Below are 14,016 nucleotides of genomic sequence, written 5' to 3' on the forward strand. Positions count from 1 at the left end.
TTTGTAAAAAAAAATCGATGCTGGTATAAGTAAATTACAATTTGAACAAATACTAAAAAATACGATACAAATAAACTAAACGGTAAAATCCGATTAGTTTATCTATATAAATAGTGCACATGTTACACTATAACTGATTTAAATATTAAAAGGTGACTATGTCATGACTCAAAGACTCCGTATGAGAAACTTTTATTTTAATTGTCTAATGATGTAAATTGGTTAAATTGAGTTAAATTATAAGTAATTATGAAAGCTTCGTCACAATAAATATCATTTTCTTTTTGGAATAGCAATAAAAGACATTTTCCTTTCTTAAACATAACATAGTTTTTTTTATAGGGAACAAACATAATAGAGTTGACATTTTCTTTCATTAACATCACATCTTTTAATTTATATCATTTTTGAACACGGTCTCCAGAATTTTTCTTCATTTTTTCCACTAAAAGATAAGCTAATGAATTTATATAAGTCTTATATAATATGAACATTTCATATTATTTATCTCTATTAGAAAGAAAAAAAATAATTAAAAAATTTATGGAATTATTTAATTAACTTACTATTTTTCGCACATTAAGAATGATTTTTTACATACCATTAAGCCATCTTTTTTGTAGCCAAGAACAAAACAAACACTGACCATGACTACCTTAATTATATTATTTCTTTTCCCTGTAATATAATAGTATTAACATAATATTTTTTTTAAAAAAAAATAATTAAGGTAATAAATTATCATTTGAATTCAAAATATTGATTCAGACACTCTCGTGCCAAAGGAAATAATATGGTAGTTAATGCATTGAAATTGTGTAATTAATTTATAAAAAGTCAAAAATAGTTTCATTTTATGGTAATAATTTCCTTTTTTGGTATGCTTAATCAGTGCCCGGGGCACCAGTTAGCATGACCCTATATTTTATGAGGTGGAGTAGACTTTAATGCTCATTAGAAATCAAGAGTACCATGTGTACTCAAAAAACTGTGCAAGTCAATTGTTTTAGAAATAAGGAGTACCATGTTTACTTGAAAAATTGTGCAAGTAATTTGTTTATTATAAAGATGTAAAGATAAATATGCAAATATTAATTTTTTATTATGAATTTTTTAAATACTCGTAATATTTTAACTATATGATTTTTTTGGTATTGAATAAGGTAGAATTAAAAACAACAATTAAGGTAGCAGATTAATAGAGATTGTCATGCAACATAGACATTTTTTTTTAAGGAATTGTCGTGCAACACAGACATGATTACATGTACATTGACTTGAAATATGGATCATATGTGTACACATTTTTATGAGATGGAGAAGATATTAATGCTCTTTAGAATTTTAAACTGACATGTGTACTTTTGATTCATCGTCACTCGCATCAATCTTTTATAGTTTTTTTCGTATGAAACAATCAAACGTCTCAAATAACCAAAATAAATTGATTTTATACACTAAAAAAAATTGAACGAAAAATAAGAGAAATTGATTCAACGTGTTGTGCTATGAAAAATTAAGATGATCAAAGTAAGAAACTAAATTTGTGTTGATATGTGGATGCAATTAATGATATTAAGAAAAAAAACAACATGTGTATTATGATCCTTTTTTTTTTACATCACATTAATGGTAAGATGAAGGAGAATAATTGTGGGAGTGTCGTTTCTTCGAAAAAAATTAAACTTACACTATAAAGAATAAAGAATATAATTAAGCTTAAAAAATTGGTGTGTCGTTTAAAAATGTGTACAATTTTCCTATAAATATCTTATTTAATATGAATTATTATAAATAAAAAATTGGTGTGTCGTTTAAAAATGTGTACAATTTTCCTATAAATATCTTATTTAATATGAATTATTATAAATAAAAATATGAACTTTCATTTTAGAGGAAAAAATATATGAACTACTGTGATATAAGTGATTGCGATTTTGGTGCTAAGGTGTAGTGAATTTCTTTGTTCAAGTTTATAGTAATAATCCCTAGAAAAAAATTATAAGTGATTGCGACTTTGGTGCTAAGGTGTAGTGAATTTCTTTGTTCAAGTTTATAGTAATAATCCCTAAAAAAAATTATAGTAATAAGTATCAGTCTTAATTGAGTTTATTATTGATTTTGAATGTGGTCGATTATTACACATTTATAGCAAACATTGAAAACAAAATCATTAAGAGGAGATGGTACACCGATAAATATGGAATGTTTGATCGAAAAAATAGCATTAGATGCTCAAAATTTAAAGCAAAGTTTTTATTATTATTTAAATATTTTAAATTTAAACCTTTCAATCATGATCGAACGGTCAGATCACTCCTATTGCAAAAAAAAAATTTGAGCATCTGCAACATCTAGAAAAATATTGATGAAAAAGGGAGAAGAGGAATCTCCAGTTCCGCCACTACCATTAAGGTCTATCTTCTAATACAAAGCAGCCTCTTTTTATCTCTAGAGTTTCCCTCTATGGTGGCAGACCCTTGATGAATAATTATTTGAGAAAACCCAAAACTTGTACCTTCCACCAATATGAAGAAAAATATTAAAGTAATAAAAATTAATTAAAAAGAAAATAAAATAATGAATTGAGTAAGCACCAACCAAAACCCCTTTTCGATATTCTTTCAAATCTTTAAACATGCAAGCCATGAAGAACTAAATGTTAATTTCATTAATTAATTCGAGAAATCGGCTGAAGGTAAGTTCATCGTTGTTGCTTCTAGAACAGTGAATTTTTTTAATGAATAAGAAATTTCGATATACATAAATACAAAAGAGTATGATTCAAACATACTTTTAAAACTCTTTTACTTCATAGCAAACGTTATACACAAATATCAATAAGTCAGTATAGTGTTATGCTTTTACATGATCTACATCAAAACAAAAATGACTAAAATGAATACAACAAATGATTCACATCAAAATAAATAGCACCAACTATCTATAGAAGACATTTTTCTATTATTTAGACATTAAGGCATCCATCAGAACCATATCCTGTGAGTAAGGAGGTGTGTCACGATTGATAAAATTTGCACGGTTACTCAAAGAGTAGACCTTTCCCTCCTGCAGGTCCTTCTCAAATTTGTAAATCAAAGTTCTTCTTATAGTGGCGTGAATTTTGTTTCCCTAAAAACGCAAAGATAAAATAATCAATAATACAACACAAAACATTAATAATAATAAAAAAAAAGCAATGTAACATACTCACAGATGCATCCATGAGACCCATGTCGAGCGAAAACGGATGTCGTACAACTATGCTCCAAGATTCCTTCATTGGACTGATCTCAAAGATGTTATCTGATCTTAGAGCCATTATAACGTTTTTTTTTTCTTTTGGTTGAGAGGAAAGAGTAGTAGGCAGACGATTAAATAGAAGAAAACATTGGTATATATAGACTAATTGCATAAATAAAATATTATTAGAAGAAATGTAAATATTAAAAATATGACAAAATAACATCAAATCCTTGCAATGTGATTGGTTTAAAAAAATGACATTGACACATGTCAATGTAATATTGGAGTAAAATTTACAAATGACGTGAATATCTAAGGCTAGTAACTCGTGAATCAAGCATACCATTGAATTCTAATTATTTTCCTTTAAAAAAAAAACAATGAATTGTGCTCATTTTTTCCTCTCTCTATGAAACCGTATAACTCAGTTATGGAAATATCAATGATTTCTAAATAAGTTTTTTTTTTTTTTTGAAGTCAATGCTTCCTTAGTAGTTAAGGCAATGTTTTATTAAAAAAATAATAATAAGAATCTCATTAACCCATCGGTTGCGGCTTATCAGAGTAATTCAACATGTAAATTTTTGGTTTCCATATTGGTGCATTAAATACTCCTACAAATTTTGGCAAATAACATTTTGATGTTTATGTGAAATAAAACATTAAATGCTCTTTTGAATATAACGTTGCCACGTGTACTTTAAAAAAAAATAGCGCAAATATATATAATAGAGATAAAGATAAAGATAAAGATAAAGATAAGGGAAATGTTAACTTGTGCCATCAAGACACAAGTTAATGAACCAAATAGAGAAATAATTGATTGAAATGCGTGCATTATATTTAATTTTTAACTTTTTAATAAATTAAATGCACTAAAGTTTAGAAAATATTTTTTATTTTAGGTTTCTTAACATGTGCCCTAACCTTAAAGATAAAGATTCTGCTTCTTAAATTTTCTATTCTTATCTGATTTGGATGGAGTCCACAGAACAACTACATTTATTTTTATTTCATATACTGTTATTTTACTCTCAAGAAGTAACGAAGAATGATTGCAGTAGTAAAAATGAAAAACTTTAAGAAGTCTAATTTATGGTTCTGCAATGATTTTCGCTAAAGAAAAAGTTGAACAATAATTAATCATTTTAGCAAGAAGTGATTGTGAAAGGAAATTGAAGGAAGAGGTGGGTGGTACAATTATTGTGACTGGTCCACACGGCGATGATTTTCACTAAAGAAAAAGTTGAACAATAATTAATCATTTTAGCGGGTTAAGATCATCTCCATTTGTAATTTGTTCTATTTGTTGTAATTTGGAGAGAGATAGACAAAAAAAATAAGTGGTGGGTCCTATCAATAAGTGGATCCCACCATCATTAATTTTTTTGTGTCTATCTCTCTCCAAATTACAACAAATGGAACAAATTACAAATGGAGAGGATCTTTACCCCATTTTAGCAAGAAGTGATTGTGAAAGGAAATTGAAAGGGGTAAAGATCATCTCCATTTAAAACTTTTTTCATTTGTTGCAATTTGAAAAGAGATAGACACAAAAAAATAAGTGGTGGGTCCTATCACTAAGTGGATCCCACCATCATTATTTTTTATGTGTCTATCTCTCTCCAAATTGCAACAAATGAAAAAAGTTATAAATGGAGAGGATCTTGACCCGATTGAAGGAAGAGGTGGGTGGTACAATTATTGTGACTGGTCCACACCGCGGCTATAGAAAAAGGAGGAGGAAGTGTCATATACTATATATATAACAGTGAGAAATTCTAATATGGTCACATGACCAAATAAAAAGTGTTTGGTCACACACACATAAAGAAATATTTTTTTAATAGTAAAGAGGAAATTGATAAAAAAAATGATTGAATATTTTAAGGACCATCTTTTTATACGTGTGTGTCCAAACACTATTAATTTGCTCTTGTGACCATGGAAGAATACCTCACAGGTACTCCCTTTCAAGTTTTCTAATTTTTTGGGACAATTAATGACGTGGCATGAGGGAAACAAAAATAATGGTTCTTCAATGATTTTCACTAAAGAAAAAGTTGAACGATAATTGATAGGGGGAAAAGTGGTGGGTGGGTACCATGAAATGATGAAAAGGATAAAATAGTGAGCAAAGAACCATATGTCCCCCATTGAGATGCTTTGGGGTATTATAAAATTGGGAAATGCAAAGGAATATGTTTGAGACTCTTTGTTAAAGAAGTTAAAATGAAAACATTGTATTGAAAAATGATATATTAAGCTAAAATTTTGTTGTTTGTAATGAATTTCTTAATTTTGTTAAATAATGATTTAAGGGTATTAGTTAGTATAACCCTAAAAAAAATTATATATAAAATTTATTAAGTTACTAGTTTAGAGACCCAGCGTTGCTCGGGTTAGATATTAAATAAATTTGTATGAACGAATACACATGTAAGTATATTAATTGAATTTATTTATATAATATCTTAAAAATAAATATATATGGTGAGATGAATAACTGGGTAATATACAACGGTTTAGGTTTTTTTTTTAGAGAAACATGGTTTAGAGTTTGCTATATATAGCCGAGTTTGCATGGAAATTAGGGTAGCCGAGTTTGCATGGAAATTAGGGTATTCTGTTTGTAAACGTATTAAATAAGTGTACAACAACTTGTTAAAAAAAAAAGTCTAAAGAAACAATAGATATATACAAACGATGACTCAACATGATAGGAATGAAAAGCTCATCAGTGGGGAGAAATATTAGGGATTACTACATTATAGAAGAAATTTGTTAGGTTAAATTGGTGCGCTGCATTTTAGATGGAATTTGTTAGGTTAAATTGCTGCTAACCTAATGCAGCATTTGAGAGGGAAATTATTAGGTTAAGTTGCTGCAGACCTAATAAAACTAGAACTCAGACCCGTGCTCCGCACAGGTCATATCAAAGCTTCAAAAATTTAAAAAAAAATATGAAAACTTGTAATAGACCACTCAACACTAAGGAAAAAGTTTAGATTAAAAGATAAAGTATTACATAAGTCATACAAAGAGATGGGCTATAACATTGTTAATTCAAACAAAAGACACAATTTAGGATATATTACGAAAAACTTCTCTATAGACCACATTAGACGTTACATCCGTCTCTTCACCATCATCGTTGGTTACTAATATCTTCAAACCATCTCTTGAAGTCATCCTTGACAATGCCACATACAATTGACCATGAGAAAAGACAGGCGATGGTAAATATACTCCCACATGCTTTAGAGACTGGCCTTGACTTTTATTGATAGTCATTGCAAAAGAAACAGCTATCGGAAATTGCCTTCTTTGAAACTTGAAAGGAATTATCATACAGGATTAAAGATAATCTTGGAATAAACACTTTGTCACCTATATTACTGCCGGATATCACTTGTCCTTCAAGCACAAATCTACCCATCCTTGTAATGATCAACCTCGTTCCGTTGCACAATCCCAAACTTTGATCTATATTTCTTAATAACATGACTGGAACTCCTACTTTCAGACGCAACTTATGATTTGGAAGTCCCGAAGCAACAATTGTGTTGAGAAATTCAGGCGTATGAACATCGTCCACAACATCGGCACCTGTCTTACTTGTTACCGGGGTATCATAACTCAAATATATTCTTTCTTCTCCTGGCAACAAATCCAATATATACTCATTGACTTTTTCAATAATCAGATTTTTTGGATTTAATATAGCTCTATCTTGGAAGTAGTCCATATTATGCATATCTCCTAACAGATTAGGATAAGTGCTATTAACAATGGAAGCAATAGGATCACCTGAAGTTGTAATCAGTAAGTCAGGCGGAGTAGTAATTGAGATATCTACCTTGTTGCATTCTCCAACCGTACCATCACCGATACTCAATATCCAATCCGAAAAAAGTTTTCTTTCTTCAATTTCTGATTCAGATGTACCATGGAGAATCCTCATATTTTTAGTTAAAGTAAGTACCTCACAAAACCTCCAAAGTGGTGAAGAATTAATTGTCGCATGTACAACTTCAGGTCTAGGGGCTCTGGGTACTACAGGCAAAATCTGCCTAAAGTCTCCCTCAAATACAACAACCTTGCCACCGAATGGAATATACTTGTTTTGAGGGTTGATTTTTTTAAGAATATCTCTAAACGTTCGATCCACAGCTTCAAAACAATACTTGTGCATCATCGGTGCTTCATCCCAGATTATAAGCTTTGCCTTAGCAATCAAGGTTGCCAGTGGTGAATCTGGTTCAATTGTACAGGTTGAAAACTCGTCGATAGTGAAAGGAATGCAAAACCTTGAATGTGCAGTTCTTCCACCTGGTATGAGCAATGCAGCTATTCCACTTGATGCAGCAGCCAAAACAATTTCACCTTTAGATCTCATTGCAGTGCACATAGCCCTCCAGATAAATGTCTTCCCTGTGCCACCGTAACCGTAAAGAAAGAATAAACCATGCCTACCCTCGTCAACCCTTGCCATTATTCTATCATAAACTGTTCGTTGTTCTACAGTCATGGTTGACATCATTCTCTTGTGTTCTTCTAACAAAACAGGCCTATTATAATTCATCTCTTCATGTACAATTCTATTTTGCACGTCCGGAACTAAAGAAGGATCGGCTGTTGGCATTGGAGGATATTTAGATAAACTTTTCCCACAGCTTTGTAACAACATCTCAATTTCTGCTAGAGCGTATGCTTTCAACTGATCATCACTTAACACCAACTCTGAAAGACATATGCATATAAGACACATGAAATCAAAAATTAAAAGTTGTGGTAGAATTATTAACAAATACATATTAATACAGAATAAATAATACTTAGCAATATAAAATACTTAAAATCACATAATTTTGTATATCAATCGATATATTTATTTTGCCAAACTGTTATATTCATAACAATACTAATAAATGGTTATCACAGTTAATTAACATAATGATATTAGCATAAGGAAAGCTGACGATAATTGCAGGTTGTGGGGCTTCGAACACAATAGTTAAGCAAAAAAAGTCATACATTAATCAGGTACAATAATTAGCCGATTTATTAGTTATATTTCATAATCAAATAATAGGACTTGTCTTCAGGAAAAAAACAAAACAAAGTCAATATTAGACGTACACTTAGGTATAATGGCATCCACAAAATTTGGCCTAAATTATAGTTCCCTGGTTAACTAAATAAGAGGCGTTATACAATCCAAATTTAATATATAATCCGTAAAAAAGAAGTTCTAGTATGATTGAAATAACATGTCATTTGAGGCAAACAGTAGGTATGCATTTCAGTTTTCATAACATAACAGAAGTCTTAGGTATGCATAGGTAACTGGGGGGAGATCGTTGTCAAAAACTGGACTGACATCAGACATATCAATCACAAAACGCATGGGAGGATCAAAATAAGGACACCCAATAGCCTTCCCAAACCAGTCTTTTATAACCATTTCGAACCGACCTGAAGCAACAAACACCAAATTCACCCATGCACCTAATCCTAGTCCATAAAAATCACCGATTGCCTTCCATCCTTTGGTGAGAAAAAAACAACCAGAAATCATATCAACCAAAACTTGAAACTTATTGTTCTTTCCGTCAACCAGGTTGACCAAAAGATTAATTTTGTCTCCAAATCAGCTGCAAACATGTTTGGTAACTTGACAACACCCTAAAATAAAACAAAAACGACAACTTAGAAAGGAAAACGACAACTTAACATGTTTTGTGCCCTAAAAAATAACATATTAGGAAGAAGTTAGGAAGACAGCACCCTAAATCCACTATATTTTCATTTTATAGAAAACATAGTTCAATTGTCCTTAGATTTTTTTAGTTCAATTGTCGTCAAGCAATTTTTTTTTTTTTAATATACGGCTTGTAGGCCATAATGGTTGCTTAGTGGATCATATTTGAGGTTCACTACATCATGCTCTAAATATTATGTGCTCTAAATATCAAGTGCAAGTTATAATGCTTATGCAACATCTAAAGCAGGAAGAATATAATCTTTGCATAAAACACAAACACGCAATGGACAAAACATATTTGAGGCTTACTACATCAGGATCTAAAATGTCTAAGCACTAAGAAGTTAGGAAGACAGCACCCTAAAATTGTTAACTATAACAATTGAGAGAAGCAAAATTATATTAAACAATGGAAAACAAAAAAAGAGGAAGAAGTTAAGAAGGAAAACGACAAATTACATCTTCTGTGTCGTACTCAACTATGTATGTTATGTACTTCAATTGAAGTTTGGTGAGAGTCTCGTCCATCTCATTAACAGGACGAGTCATCAAAGGACCTACCAAATCAATGGAAAACAACATGTTACAAAAAGTATGACAATTGTATAATTCAAAAAACACTAATAATAACAATCCAAAAAATGGAAGAAAAAAATTCAGAATTGAATCAAAGTTACCGGTTAAGGAGTGGTATGAGAGGAAAGTTGTAAGGTCACGTCGTTCCATTTGCAAACCTCTAAATATCAAAATATATGATTTTTGTGTTGTGTGTGAAATTTACCACGGTTTAGGGTTTATTTTTATTGAGAGAAACATGTTTAGGGCTTCGTATATATAACCAAAATATTTGCTTCATAAAAAAAAAGGCAAGAGGATAGGAATAAAATTGGTGCGATGCATTTTTTTAGATGAAATTTGTTATGTTAAATTGCAATCGTAAAAGTGTAGAAAATATTTGTTTCAAAAAAAAAGGAGGATACGAATGAAATTTGATAGGTTAATAAATAAGGATTCGGCTGGCCAAAACTATAGCAAAACAAATTTCGGATTTAAGTGACTTGATAACAAATTTCGGATATGGCCAAAATTATAGCAAACTTGATAACAAAATTCGGCTGGCATTAATTAAGTAAGATGATAAATGGCTAAAATTGAATGACGCCTAAATGTGCAAGATCCAATGGCTCAGAAAAGTGGAGGGAGAAATGGGGGGAAAATATTAGAGTTAGAATTTTTTTTTGAAAAATATATTAGGGTTAGAAATTGCTTTAGGGGTTAAGCTTTATTATATAAGATTGATAAGATTGATAACAAATTTCGGATATGGCCAAAACTATAGCAAAACAAATTTCGGATTTAAGTGAATTGATAACAAATTTCGGATATGGCCAAAATTATAGCAAACTTGATAACAAAATTCGGCTGGCATTAATTAAGTAAGATGATCAATGGCTAAAATTGAATGGCGCCTAAATGTGCAAGATTCAATGGCTCATAAAAGTGGAGGGAGAAATGGGGGGAAAATATTAGGGTTAAAAATTGCCTTAGGGATTAAGCTTTATTATATAAGATTAATGAATAAGGATTGGTGCGATGCATTTTTTTAGTATTAAATAAGTGTACAAAATATTTCCTTAAAAAAAAGTGTACCAAATATTGTCAAAAAAAAAAGGCATGAAATTGGTGCGATGCATTTTTTTTATATTAAATAAGTGTACAAAACATTGTGAAAAAAAAATAAAAAAGGCAAGAGGGTAGGAATGAAATTGGTGTGATGCATGTTTTTAGATGAAATTTATTAGGTTAAATTACTGCTAACCTAATACAGCAAATGAGCGGGAAAATATTAGGTTAAATTGCTGCAGACTTAACAAAATTAATAAATAAAGATCCTCATTTTGATCTTTGTAATATACAATTTTTTATTTTGATCATTATAAAAAAAAATATAGATTATATTCCAGTAATATAATATTCTTCCACCTTTGATCCTTTTAAAGGAGTTCATCTTTGCTCCACCATTCCTCCATTTACTCCTTTTAAATGCATAGATGTTTGACGAGTGGAAAAAACAAATCTAATGGCCGAGGTAGATTTACTCCATTTACTCCTTACTCCATTTGATAAAAAATAAAAGAAAGAAAAACGCTTCTTCTCCGTTTCATCTGCCAAAAATTATAAGAAACTAATCAAATAAAAATGGAGAGTTCATGAATTTAGATCTTAATTTTGAAAGTAAAGGTTTAGGAATCACCAAAATCATCAATCATCACGTATACCTAATAAAAGTGGGTGCTTACTTTGAGTACAGTTACCCATTTGCTTGCGGTTTCGAGATGGCGGCGATTAGGGAGAAAATCAATTGGTGGCACATCCATTAACAAAAAGGACAGAAAATTAGTGTCTTGAGTTTAATTCCATTCATCATCACAGCACACTCAATTTCCGAATTTAAAAGTTATGAAACCCTTACCCCCAAAACAGCATAAACTAAAATTGGAGAATATTTAAATATTTCTGGACATTATAGAACAGATTGAAAGGCAGGAGACATTGTAAAGTAGAAGATGAACGAATGAAAATGTTTCATGGTCAACAGGGGGTTTGATTACTTCGAACAAATACTTAAATTGTTCTACCAAGAGAGTGGGTGTTGTTTCCTTCATCAAATGTGTAAGTTGTGTAACTGGTTTTATTTATTTATTGACAAATTATTTTATTTAAAGGTTAGTTCTGTTTCTGGTCTTATAATATTAGCGAATTTTGATTTTTATCTTTACGGATCTTATATTCGGTTTGAATAGAGGATTGATCTTTTAAAAAATTATGTTTTATTTTATTTGGAGCTTTTTTTAATGTTAGAGTCGGACCTCTAATTTCATAGGAACGACACTTACTTTAAATGTATATTTAGAATCAAGATGAGTTTCACAAAAATACATAACACCGTAATTTTGTTGGAACTTCAAGATGTAACTTTTGTTAAAAGCATAATGGCATAGCGTGATTCTAACAAACTCACTTTCAATCCAAACATGCACTGCTAAACCATTCCTCTACCAACTTGTACAATCTTTCATCTCTTGTCCTTGCAAACAAATGAACATTTCATGACACATTACCATTTTAAGACAAAATTAAATGGTCATATTCAAGCATGTCTAGCCATGTATGTGCTTTACAACAAGAAAAAAAAATTGTTAGTACATGTTAAAAAGCCATCCTCTAAACAAATATGGGATGGTACCAAAGTAGTTAGCATGAGCCACCGAACTATATAGAAAAGATATCTTCATATATAGTCTTGATATCAGGCCTTCCGATCAAATACATTGAATCGCTATTCCTAGGACCTCATTCATTCCCTTTTCTACAGCTAGATTTCCCATTTCTAACATCAAAGTTGCATCTAAACATTCGGAGCTTCGACCTTCTGCTACTCGGAATCTTAGCCAATTTGTAAGATCAACACCTCCCTCATCAGTCCTCATCAGTTATCACATCACCAGCACAACTTTCGGTTAAAAGTTTCAAAAGTATCACGCCAAAAGCATAGACATCTGACTTGAAGGAAGGCATTGGCTTCTTTGAAGCAGCTAACTCAGGTGCGCAATAACCTAAGACACCAGAATCGAGAATACGTTCAATAGTATCAGCTTGAGTCATAAGTCAGTGAAGACAATAATCAGCAACTTATGCGCTCATATCTGTGGTATCTAACTACACATTTGTAGCTTGAAGGTTGTAACTGATATCAAGCACTCTAAGCTTTGGATATTGTGTTAACACTTATAGAAGGTCGTCACTGAGATGATTATTGTATAGATTCATACAACTTAATCGCGAAAACTGAGATGTTACCTCAAGGAAGCTCCCTGCCAAACAATTACCACTGATATCGAGATATTCTATGTTCCCCCATTTCAGCATCCTGGTTAAATTTCCTTCAAATTGGTTATTTGACAGATCAAGTACGACGCAACTTCCAGTTAGCAGTGACAGCTCACCGATGAAACCATTCGACGAGAGATTCAGAAGGGTGAAGTGTTGTCGATGTAATCATACTCAATGGCCCTGGAAGAAAATTTTCATCATTAGATTAATAGCAATTGAAGCTGAGCACTCGTATAAGTCGGATTATTTACTTCGAGGGAAAGAAAAATTGGAATTAATGAATATACCTGAGAGATTGTTGGCACTCAAATCATGTTCAGTTGAAACCAAGGAATCTCCTTTAAGTAAGCCATTAGGAATAAATCCTGAAAATCTGTTGCTGCTAAGCTTAAGGAATATCCAAGTAATTCTCCATTTAACCGGAAGTTGTGCAGAATCTATTTCTGAAATTACCGTATTACTTCTGAAACCTCAGGTAACTTGTCTGATGGTTCATATATAAAGACTTCGTAGAAATTGAGGAGGGGTAATACGGTAATCAAATTGTAGAGTACCTTATTTAATCTACCGTTCCATACGAATATACAAATATATAAAGACTTTGTAGGTAATATATCTTGATCCAAAAGTCTATCTGTTGGAACAATGCCACAAACATGGCAATGTTAACCATTTGAAAAAGGTAAATTGTTCATGATAATTCAAAAAAGTGATTGATAAGTAAGATATGTTTTTGGCTGAACATTAAGAAACATGCCTTCAAGTTTGAGGTTCTAAGAGCATCGTGATTGATAAGTAAGATATGTTATTAGCTGAAGTTTAAGAAACAGACCTTCAACTTGTTCACAAGAAACGGACCTTCAAGATTCAGGTTCTAAGAGCATCTCCAATGAACATAATCTAAGTAACTCATTTAGGGTAGCTTATCTCTCATTTAGTGGGCTCCATTGTGCCACATCACATCTATACAACTCATAATATTTTTGTTCCAATGATACATATTTAAGCAATTTATAAGGTCGATAGCTTAATTAATTCTTTAGTTGGTTGATTGCAAAGATAATAATTCTATATTTGTATGGAATGGCAGCTTAATAAGGTAATCTACA

General features: G+C 31.1%; 1 long non-coding RNA gene and 1 pseudogene across 1 annotated transcript; both read right to left on the minus strand.

Annotated features, from left to right (window-relative positions):
- Positions 1-2,903: 2,903 nt before the first annotated feature.
- LOC146944743 (uncharacterized) lies at positions 2,904-3,825 on the minus strand. The gene is made up of 2 exons (XR_015026057.1): positions 3,215-3,825; positions 2,904-3,132 (listed from the first exon to the last, which is right to left on the minus strand). It is a non-coding gene; the product is annotated as an uncharacterized LOC146944743 (long non-coding RNA).
- Positions 3,826-6,225: 2,400 nt separating this feature from the next.
- LOC146944744 (uncharacterized) lies at positions 6,226-9,757 on the minus strand (annotated as a pseudogene).
- Positions 9,758-14,016: the final 4,259 nt, after the last annotated feature.

Source organism: Medicago sativa, chromosome 2 (genome assembly GCF_051527215.1).
Source record: "Medicago sativa cultivar Bolivia chromosome 2, Bolivia_mono, whole genome shotgun sequence".
In the NCBI taxonomy this organism is placed as follows: Eukaryota; Viridiplantae; Streptophyta; class Magnoliopsida; order Fabales; family Fabaceae; genus Medicago; species Medicago sativa.